Genomic DNA, 11,494 nt, shown 5'->3' with positions numbered 1-11,494 from the left:
ATAGATACTTATTTTTTTCTTAGAAAATTTCAAGGTGGTGCAGTTGCGGCAGTGCAACACCCCACGCGACGCCTCTGTATGATTCTATAATAAATAAACGAAAACAAACATGATTAATCGCAACGTCATAAAAATCTTTCCTTGCATAGTAAAAACAAAATGAGAGCTACAAACAATATCGAAATGAACATGAACTTAATCGAATTCACAGATTACTGTGTAACCTACAGATGTAGGTACCTTTAATACTAAATTTAACTTATACTAAATAATGATACTAATAATACTTAGGCTACTCTATATAAAACTAGGCATGACATGAGTTAACATATTTTATATAAAGAACAATTGCAAACACTAACAAATATATAAAGAACATCAAATTTAGAAAACACTTTAAATGTGGTCAAAACCTTTACACAAGATTTAATCTAGCAAGAATATACTTTAAGAATGTATAAAACAAAATAAGACTTAACTACTTAGAATGTAAATAAGAAATACTTATAAAAATAATACTAATCAAAAAACACTTTATATAACACAAGAAAACAATATAAATGTTTATTCTTCATTATCACGTTTACTGCAGCAGGCAGTGGCTAGAATCCTCCTCTGTCTGTTGTATCAGCTTATATATAACATTCCCTAACTCAATGTTGCATCAGGGTTTCTGGTATGCACTTTATTCTCTCCTTTTGTCCACTGTATTAAACTTGCATCAGTATAAAACTTAACCTTGCGAGCTTTCTCTTAACGCTTGGATGAACTTTTAGCTCAAAACTTCCAACCAAATCTAAACAGTAATCAAGTGCAACTTGATATCCTGTTACACTTCCTCTTCTCCACTGTTGAAAGAGAATCGTCACTCTACTTCTCCTCTGCCTTTTTTTTGGAAGATAAAAAACACCCTTTCTTCATAAACAAAAAAAATTTACACATTTAAAAATTTGAATTGGTCTCAAAACTACTCATGTTTTCCATACAAGATTTAAAGCAAATTAGAAAATAAAACAATTAAACAATTTTTAACAAATGGTAATTTAGTTCTCAAACTTTTATACTTTTGATAATCAAAAAAAAAAAGTTAATGTGTTTTACTAGCTTCAACAATTTATTTAACTTCAAAAACAAAATTAAACATGAGTCACATTCTACTATAAAGATTGCAGTATTGAAAAACAGGTAAATTACAAAAATACAAAAAAACCACTCAAATGTCATGCCTATGCAAACCCCTATAATACAAACTCTAAAAATTTTCAGCATGTTACTGGTCTTTGCTGTCTTAGTTATTAATAAATATTTTCTTTTTTTATTGTGCTATTAAGATTTAAGAGCCTTAGATAAATCTAATATCACTCACTTTCAAATAAAATTGGTCACCACTTTTAAGACTTATTTAAACTTATACCTTGTAAGTTTTTTTTATTTTGACTTTTTGTACTAAAATTTGTCAGATCAACTTTGACTTTTTGGACAATAATTATGTCAGTTACATTTTGACTTTTTGTACTAAATTTTGTTAGACCTACTTTGACTGTTTGGAATAATATTTTGTCAGTTCAATTTTGACTTTTTGTTCATAATTTTGTCACAACTACTTTGACTTTTTGGACAATAATTTTGTCAGTCAGGGTTGCCACTCGGTCAGGAAAAGTCAGGAAATCAGGAAAAGTCAGGAAAAATTTTAAAAAATCACAAAAGTCAGGAAAAGTCAGGAAAAAGTGGGGGTTTTGAAAAAAAGTCAGGAAAAGTCAGGAAATTTGATAAAATTTAAAAAAAGAAAGTCAGATTTTGTCAGTTAAAATTTACAAAATTCCTTGTTTTCCAAAGCCTTCAAATGGTAAAAATTAATTATAAGTCCTTTAAAGTCAGAAAAAAATTCCAAAAATTTCCTAGAAATTTACAAAAATATTTAAATTTATTTCCAATGCCTTCATCTGGTATAAATTAGAAAAATGTCCTTTATAAAACTTCAATAATTTTCTATTTACATATTAAACAAGTACCCTACTTGAACAAGCAGATTTTGTAAGATTTTTAGTATTGACGGTCTTTAGCAAGGACACTTCCATAGTGAAACTGTGGTATATACTCAAAAGTTTATCTAGCATAATTTTAGAATCAAAGTGTTTTTTGTTTTAGTAAATAATTGAGTTCTTTATAACTAAGCAGTTAGTTTAGTATTTTATGTAACATGTTAATGTGTATACTTTACATCTTTATATTTTTGAAAAATATATAGATGACAAAGTTCCTTTTATGTCGTCAGTTTATCTAGATACATTCATGATAGTAAATGCTAAAAATTTGTGTCTTTTTTCAGACAAGCTGTGTTTTCAAGGTAATAATACAAGTATTTTGCTGATAGGGCTGTTTATTAAAATCATCAATCATACACAGATGGTTTAAGTGATGTACTGGAAGTTTGATGATAGAATTCAGCAAAAAACTGTTGTTTTTAACCTGTATTAAAATTAGATTGAAAGCTTTATATAGTTTAAAGTGTTAGAATATGTATTTTAGATTAAGTTTAATTTAAGAGTTTCATTTAGAAAAGTCAGGAAAATTTTGGTAAAAAGTCAGGAAAAAGTCAGGAAAAGTCAGGAAATTTTTCTCAGCTAGATGAGTGGCAACCATGGTCAGTGCAGTTTTGACTTTTTGTTCATAATTTTGTCACAACTACTTTGACTTTTTGGACAATAATTTTGTCAGTGCAGTTTTGACTTTTTGTTCATAATTTTATCACAACTACTTTGACTTTTTGGACAATAACTTTGTCAGTGCAGTTTTGACTTAGTTGACTCAAAATTTATCAGTTCTACTTTGAGTTTTTGGACTAAACTTTGTCAGTTCTACTTTGCCTTTTTGGACAATAATTTAGTCAGTTCAATTTTGACTTATTAGTTTTCCTAACCCCCTATTCATTCTGGTTATAGGTACAAACTCAAAGGCTTTTAAATGGGCATATGGTAAATGTAAGTATTGCTTCTTAAAAATTAAATGCACAATTTGTTGTAAAATTTCTCTAAATCTACTACTAAATTAAATGCAGTATATAAAAAAAATAACAAAAATATAGGAATGTGAGATAAAATTGTTATAAATACTGCTTTCAAAATAAAAGGTAATGCACTAATAAAACTTATTTGGGTAAAATAGTGTCTTGGTAATATTTAACTGTTATTTAAAAGACTGGTTATTCTTTAAACGAGGACGCCAATTGTAACCTACAGATGTAGGTACCTTTAATACTAAATTTAACTTATACTAAATAATGATACTAATAATACTTAGGCTACTCTATATAAAACTAGGCATGACATGAGTTAACATATTTTATATAAAGAACAATTGCAAACACTAACAAATATATAAAGAACATCAAATTTAGAAAACACTTTAAATGTGGTCAAAACCTTTACACAAGATTTAATCTAGCAAGAATATACTTTAAGAATGTATAAAACAAAATAAGATTTAACTACTTAGAATGTAAATAAGAAATACTTATAAAAATAATACTAATCAAAAAACACTTTATATAACACAAGAAAACAATATAAATGTTTATTCTTCATTATCACGTTTACTGCAGCAGGCAGTGGCTAGAATCCTCCTCTGTCTGTTGTATCAGCTTATATATAACATTCCCTAACTCAATGTTGCATCAGGGTTTCTGGTATGCACTTTATTCTCTCCTTTTGTCCACTGTATTAAACTTGCATCAGTATAAAACTTAACCTTGCGAGCTTTCTCTTAACGCTTGGATGAACTTTTAGCTCAAAACTTCCAACCAAATCTAAACAGTAATCAAGTGCAACTTGATATCCTGTTACAACTGTAATAAACGGGTAAGATGCCTAACAAAAAATAAATAAAAAACATTTAGTGCGAAGCTTGAACTTGTCTCTTAGCAACAAGCATGTCAATTTGTGGCTGGATTTTGGATAGACGGAGACAGGCAGATAAGGTTGGAGTCAGCATTCAGTTGTTTTGCTTCGTTTTAATGTTTGTTACATGCGAAAAGACGGACTCGCAAAGATAAGTGGTGGTGAATGGTAAAATAAGTTTTACTACATGCTTTGCTAATACAGGGTACTCTAAAATTTCACATATCCAAAAATCTAAAAACTGCTTCCCTTTGAAACTCAATTTTAAATTGCTATCTTAAGATAGTTGCAGCAATTCTTTTTCTGTATCTGTAGGAAGATTCACTTCTTCTGAAGCAATATCACACATAAAATGATTCAAAATCCATAAATTTCCGATGTGAACATCTTCAGGAAAATAATGTTAAAACTTTATAGACAAAAGATCAAGATGGTTGTATATTTCGTCAGAGAAGTTGAATTCTATGCATTTTTCATGGGCCTCATCAAACCGGTGAAACATCGCAAAATTACCATTGCTAACCTTTGCTAACCATTGTTTACTGGGTGAACACCTGCTTCTTTAATTCAACGAGACGAACCAGTGTCTGCCCCTTCGACAGCCAGCGAACTTCGTTGTGATAAAGAAGTCGTAGATGGTCAGCATCTAGACTTTCACATAAGTTATTGAAACATCTGGCCTTTGTGTCACTTTTCGTTATAAAATTAACATATTTTAATCGACGCTGAGAGAAATTCTTGTAATCAAGAAGGAAGATCTTTTGTTGCCGAATTTTCTCTATGTAAAAAACAATGTATCGATTTAGCTTCAACTGCTTTATCCTTTATTTTCTTGACTACACCATTTTTGGACCCAGTCATAGACGCTGCATCGTCAGTACAAATGCCGACACGTTTATTCCACTCTAAACTCTTGCTGATAAAATAATTTTCGACACATTTCATTTCATTATAGTAGCTTTTTTTAAGTAGAAAATAAGCTTTTATACATATTAAATTTTAAATCAAGCTAATAGACATATTTTTAAACATTTTTACAGCATTTGAAACAATGTAATATACCAGAAATAAGTTTATTATAAAGATCTTTTATTTAGTTTTATTGTGTAAACATTTAGAATTTGTTTTGATCGCTCCTACATTGTTTGCTTTAGTGATAATACCAGTATTTTAATGAATTCACTAAAAATATAAATTCAAAAAATTTACAAAAATTTGTGCAACCAGGACACCTATTAATAATGAATACTTATTAAAATTTCTACCACTAGATACACACTAAGCAGATCAATGAATGCTATAATTATATATGTTTTCCATTTTATGTGTTCTAGTTTTTTTGAAGTTTTATAATTTATATGTTTTTTTTCTTTCAAATTTCTTTTTTAATTTCGAAAGGCTTCGCGGAACCCCTGAGAGGCGTCGCGGAACCCTAGGGTCAAGACAAGAGGGATAACTTGTAAGTGGTAAACTTGTGATCTATATAGAGATATCGTCTCCGTGATGACCATGTACCGTACAAGCTTGGCTGGGTTGGCAGAATGTTTGTTTAGCGATTGTAGCATCATTGTTGACGCAAGTACTGCGCGCTTTGATTAACTAGAAGTAATTTTGTTAAAGTATTTTGTGGTTCTTTTTTATAATATATACATTAATCAAACTGTCTTGTCTGATTAATGTAACGTAGTCTCAAATAGAATTAGTATTTATGGGATAGTAATTAAATAAAGTAGGATTTTTTTTAATGATTAGTACCAATAAATCAAGTGTACTAACATCCATACCTCAACCAAATCTTAAAAAGCAAACGACGATAAAATAAAATTACAGTTTTTTTCTTATATTTTTTACTTTTTGAATCCATAATTAAATTGATAAAAGCCTTACATCACTATTGATAATAGATTATTAAGTTTTTTTATGTAAAATCCATACTTAAATACAACCATAGTCTTATATACAGGCAGCTGATGAGAACTTGACACGAAGCTGCGAACGTGAAGGACAAACTCCTGCTTCAGCTGGCAAAAGCGTAAGGAGAGGAAAATGAAGGAAGAATAACTGGTTGCGACCGATGAAAAAGAGAAATTTTTTTAAATGTGCGAAAAGGAAAAATTGGCAGTCCGTTGAGTGCAATTGGAACTGAAATTTTGGCTTTTTTATGTGAGAACTGTTTTTGCATCTTTTAAATCATTTGATGTGTTTATTTTTTAATTATGACAAAGTTATTATGTAGTTTTACAAACTTTGAAAAAAACCAAGTACTAATAGAATGAAGTAAAAAAGCTACTCTTAAACATAACAAGGTTTTACAAACTGTATAAAAGCTAAAACATTTAATTTAACTGTGGAAATATAAACAAAAAGTTTTTTCCAAGTTGCTTTTGTTCGAAATTTTTACGCAGTTGATGCTTGAATTGTTTTTCATTTTTAATATGCAAGTATGTAATTTTTATTAAAAAATAAGCAAAAAATGAAAAATTAACTTCTTTTTTTGATTTTGAGCTGTTTATTTTTGAAACAGTTTTTTGCCTATTTAATACCACAGAGTGTTAATGTTATTATTGTATTTAAATTAAACTTAATCAATAAGTACACCAAATTTATTGGCATTAAACTAATTTCCAAACTAATAAAATTTTATTTACAACAAACATTTCAATTGCTATTCATAAAGTTTTCAAATTTGGTAAATAAATAAACTTATAATATTTGTTTTTTTAGTGTTTTGCTATATGTAATTATTAAAGTTAATAATAAGTAATATTGAATAACGAAAATAGACCCAAAAATGTTTTATTTTAAAAACAAGGCGAAAAATTACCAAAATCCAGTGGCAACCCTGGTGGCCATTAGACCATAAAAGCATTAAAATTAAAAATTGAGGGAAAAAAAACTTTAATTTCATATAAAATTAGTAAAGTTAATAAATTATATATTAGTGATAAATTTTAATATAATTTCTAATTTAGTTTAAGACTACTTTTAAGTTAACATTCTTTTATTCAAATTAATAGCTTGGCATCAGTTTTAATAAAAATTTCAGTTGCTCTATTAAAATTGTGTACTTATAAGTAGATATTTCTCTAAGTGGTAAAAAATTTAAAAAAAGTACTTAATTAGAATTAAAAGCCTATATAAGATTTTCTTTTTTCAAACCTGTGTACCTGTGGACAGATGTTTTTCAAGTATTTAAAGTATTAAAATATAATGTGTTAAGTTAACTTATAAAAAAATTATTTTGTCATCCATAACAAGATACCTTTTTAAACTTGATTAACATCAAACAGTGTTAATTACAGTTTGTTAATAAATAATACTAAAATAATGCATTTCAGTAGTTGTTTATATAATATATGACAAGTCAATGTAAACAGTACTTGGTTATTTTTTATAAATGTATAAAGTTATATTTATACTACAATTTTACTGATTTTGGTATGATAAATAGTTATTTTTGTACAATATTTATAATATAAGTTATATTTAGTGTAATACAAATAATCAATAATCTACAAACATGCTTGCTAATTTAACTTAGCAATTCTTTCAAATCAACTTAAATTATCACAAAAGTTTTATTCAAACTTTATCTGTTTACAGATCTGTACTTAATAAAACACTGAATTTAATAATTTGGTTTAGTTTAAATAAACAACTGTTTAAATTTGTTTGATATGAGTTAACATTTATAGTTAACATTTCTTATTGCAGGGTTACAAAAAACCTTGAATCCTTGAAAAACTTTATATAAACAGCTTAGAGTAAAAAACTTTTAAAAAAGCTTAAATTTGAGAAATTAAAAAAAAAAAAAGCTTGAACTTTGATAAATTCACAAATAACCTGGAAAAACTTAAAATTTTAAACAATAATTACATTTAAAGTAATAAAATTAAAATTTAACACAAATATCTAACACATAGATAAAAGAGAATGTTAATAATAAATAATTAAGCAAAATAACACAATTTAAATTGCTTTACAGTATCTTTTCAATGTTTTTATACAATAAAAGACAATTCTTTATCCTATAATTGATAAACTCTAAAACTTGTACTTTGAGAAACTGGAAAACATTTTTGAAAAGTTTTTATTAATCCTGTATAAATGTAACTGTGAAACCATAATGAAAGTTAGAGTATTTTTATTTAAACTACAACCAGGATTATAATATTTGCCATTCCGTATGCTAGACAACAATACTTATTTTTTATAAAGTAAATAAAAATGTGAATGAAATTTATAAAAATGACAAGTATAGTTCTATAAAAATGTATAGAACTCTGTTATAATTTATTTATATGTTTTCAATAAAGTAAACCAGGACTATAATAAAGTTTTATCCCATACAATATTTCCTTTTTAAAATTTTGCAAATTTGAGATTATTTATTCAATTTTTACTTAAAAATAAGATTACTGCTTAAATGATTTAGTACTAAATTTTCCATAAAGTTTTAGTTTTGCAAATTTCAGATTATTATGTACACAGTGTAAACTATATGTTTAAAATATAATACAGAATTTTTCATACTTTACTTTTGTTGATTAAGTAACATCTGGTTATTAAACTGAGCTAAGTTTGAATTATTTAACAAACTTTTAATAAACCAAGTTAGTTTAAATTAAAAAAAAACAAGGCTAATTTTGATATTTTTTTCTACCTTTCTGGCTAGTTCTTTTTAACTTTAAATGTCTGTTAATATTAGATATAAAGTTATTTATATTAACTCATAATATGTTATATATTTTGGTCTTGTTAAGTTTATAAGCTTGATTAATGTTAATTTTATCAGCTTTTGGCTCACACCTTTTTTTTCAACTTTACTTAAACCTAAGCTCACTTTCTTGTTTTAAAACAGTGGCAAACCTTAAAATACAGTATTTTTTTAATCTGTCTTGATCAACTAAAAAAAAATAACATATCATAGCAAAAAAGCTAATCAGTAACAGACAATGTTTATATTTTAACAGGTTTACAAAAACAGAATAAATTTTTAGAGCAAACAATAATTTATTTAGTTCACATAGAAAAAACTATTTATTTTAATTTTAATTAAATAAGCAAAAGACTAATTAGTATTAACTTAATTGTAAATCTTAGTTCAAGTTGTAAAAAGTAGTATGCAGGGTTGCCAAAAAATCCTAAGTCCTAGAAAAACCTAAAATTTCACACTTAAGGCAAAAAATTTGAAAAACCTGGAATTTAGAAATTAAAAAAAATCTTGAGACCTAGTTTTTCTAAGAAAAATCAATAAAAATAGGAAATTTTTTTTCAAAATAATACTGATTTCTGATAAAATTTAAATAAATATTAGTATTAGATACACAAGAATTAGATACTTTAATTTTTTTTTAGATATTTTTATCTTATTTCAAAAGAGAGTTAAGTAAAAACTGAAAGAAAATTAGTCTAGCTTTGTTTTTTTCTAAAAGTAATTTATTCTTAAATACTTTTGAATGTTAACATTTTTTTATTAATAACCAATAATTGAAATTTATTTTGTCTTAATTTTTGGTTATTGTATTCATGTGATGTAAAGACAATTATCCAAAAACTACAGAAATTTAAGTAACATATATTTTGTTATTTGTACAAATTTTTAAGATTTGCTAATTTTTGTCCTTTTTTAATGCTGTTATTACGCTAATATCTATTTTACTGTACAACTTTTTAAAATATTATCTTCTATTAGCTGCTCTACTGATGAGAATAGCTGACAATATACATTTTTGATGAATATTTTATCTTTACTATACATATACATCATTAATAAAAAAGTATGGTAGTTCATTCTAAGTTTAATAAAAATTTTAAAGAAATGCCGTTATCTTAAGTTAAATAGATTTTAGTACAATAAATATCTCATATATTTTGTAACTTAAAATAAATAAAGTTTATTTACAAAACATACATAATTTTGTTGTAAATTTAAACTTTTATTAAAATCACTATTATACAAATACTGTGTCAATTGGTAGTACTCAATAGAACATAGGAATTTGAACAATATACAAATAATCTAATAAATGCAATATCTTCAACAACAACAGTTTAATTTATTCATTTTGTCATCAAAACTTTAGTCACCATTTATAAAAATATATTCCCTTTGTGATAGACCAAACTGTATGTTATCTTTCTCTTTTAATTCGTAGTATCTTTTTGGTTTAATTTTGTCCCCATTCAGAAAAGTTCCATTTGTGCTGTTGAAGTCGAATATATAAGGCAGTACGACCTTTTTCTCAACACCGTTTATCTTTCTATTCACTGCTCTGTATTGGAATACGCAGTGTTGCTTGCTTATTGATGGGTGATGAACTGGAATATCGCAGATTCTTGAATTGCTTCCCATCAAAAACGCGCTTTGTCGGTGCATGTGAAGAGGTTTGAAATATTCATCATTTCTGAAAACGTACAACCTCCATTTTGTCTTTGACATTGAGGCCTCCGGAGGCTCGTTGTAATTTATAACGACGCCCTTGTAAGTATTGGTGTCAGCAGTGAGGTTTCCACTTAACCCTAGGTTTGGCTTTTCTCTCTTAACAAGTCTCTTGATGTCTGAGCGAGGATTCTTTATTACTGTTGATGATGATAGTATTAACCCTGCTTTTGTTTGAAGTCGCTTACGAGGACTTCTTTTTCCGGACGACTTTACTGTTGTTTGTCTTGCGCGTGTCATTGTGAAATGATTAATTTTACATGAATATCAAGTTTATGAACGGAAAATGTTAAAAGTTACGGACTTTGGCGAAGTTGCCCACTAGTGGCGGAAAGCTAAATTTATTTTAGTTTCAGGGACTATAACTCTTCTTAAGTTTAACAGTTGAAAAATTTCGTAGTATTGATGTCATATTGGAATTTGCTTTATAGAAATTTATTAGAAAGTAGCTATATTTTTGTAATCTAGACCTGAAATTAAATTCTAAATCATGAATAACTTTCTTTTGTTTTAATTTTAACTATTATAATTGGATAAATATGTGACCTTTTCTATATGAATGTAGCAATTTTGTTTTGAAGCCAAAACAGAACAAGTAATAAAAAAATAAAGGATTATGAGCATGTAATAAGTGTTAGATTATTTAAAGTAAAACTGTCATGCTCGAGTAGATATGTGGCGATTATCTCATATGAATATGGAAAATATGTTTTGGAATAACCGTTTTATGTTACATAATATTTTTTTATTATAGAAAAACTTTATTTTTTAATTTTTAACACCTACTATATTTAACAAGTTAAATCATTTTCGTCTTTAACAATCTTCAATTGCTACAAGAAAATTTCATGCCATGCCACGTCTAAATAGCAAATTCAATGCTAAAAAACACAAAATACAACCATTGTAATAGTAACAAAGTTTATTTCTAATGTTTTTATTTGGATATCATCTCCTTAAAGTTTTTTTTTAATAGTCTAATTGTAATTATTAGAAAATTAATTACTTTAAAGTTAAACATAAGTTTTATTTCCAAAATATTTTCAAAAAAATAAGTTTGCTTTGTTTCTGTTCGATAATTTTTCTAAACCTTTTGCTTTGTTTTATTTAATGAAATGAAATAAGTTTTTCATTAAATAACTTATAAATTCAAAAT

The 11,494-nt window shown here is 26.6% G+C and overlaps 1 pseudogene; it reads right to left on the bottom strand.

The window, feature by feature from the left end:
• Window positions 1–9,978: 9,978 nt before the first annotated feature.
• On the bottom strand, window positions 9,979–10,578 carry LOC145848888 (smad nuclear-interacting protein 1 pseudogene; annotated as a pseudogene).
• Window positions 10,579–11,494: the final 916 nt, after the last annotated feature.

Source organism: Thalia democratica, unplaced genomic scaffold, assembly GCF_965202585.1.
Source record: "Thalia democratica unplaced genomic scaffold, ktThaDemo2.hap1.1 HAP1_SCAFFOLD_1825, whole genome shotgun sequence".
Taxonomy (NCBI): domain Eukaryota; kingdom Metazoa; phylum Chordata; class Thaliacea; order Salpida; family Salpidae; genus Thalia; species Thalia democratica.
The sequence above is the reverse complement of the archived record's forward strand: the minus strand, read 5'-3'. Positions and strand labels throughout refer to the sequence as shown.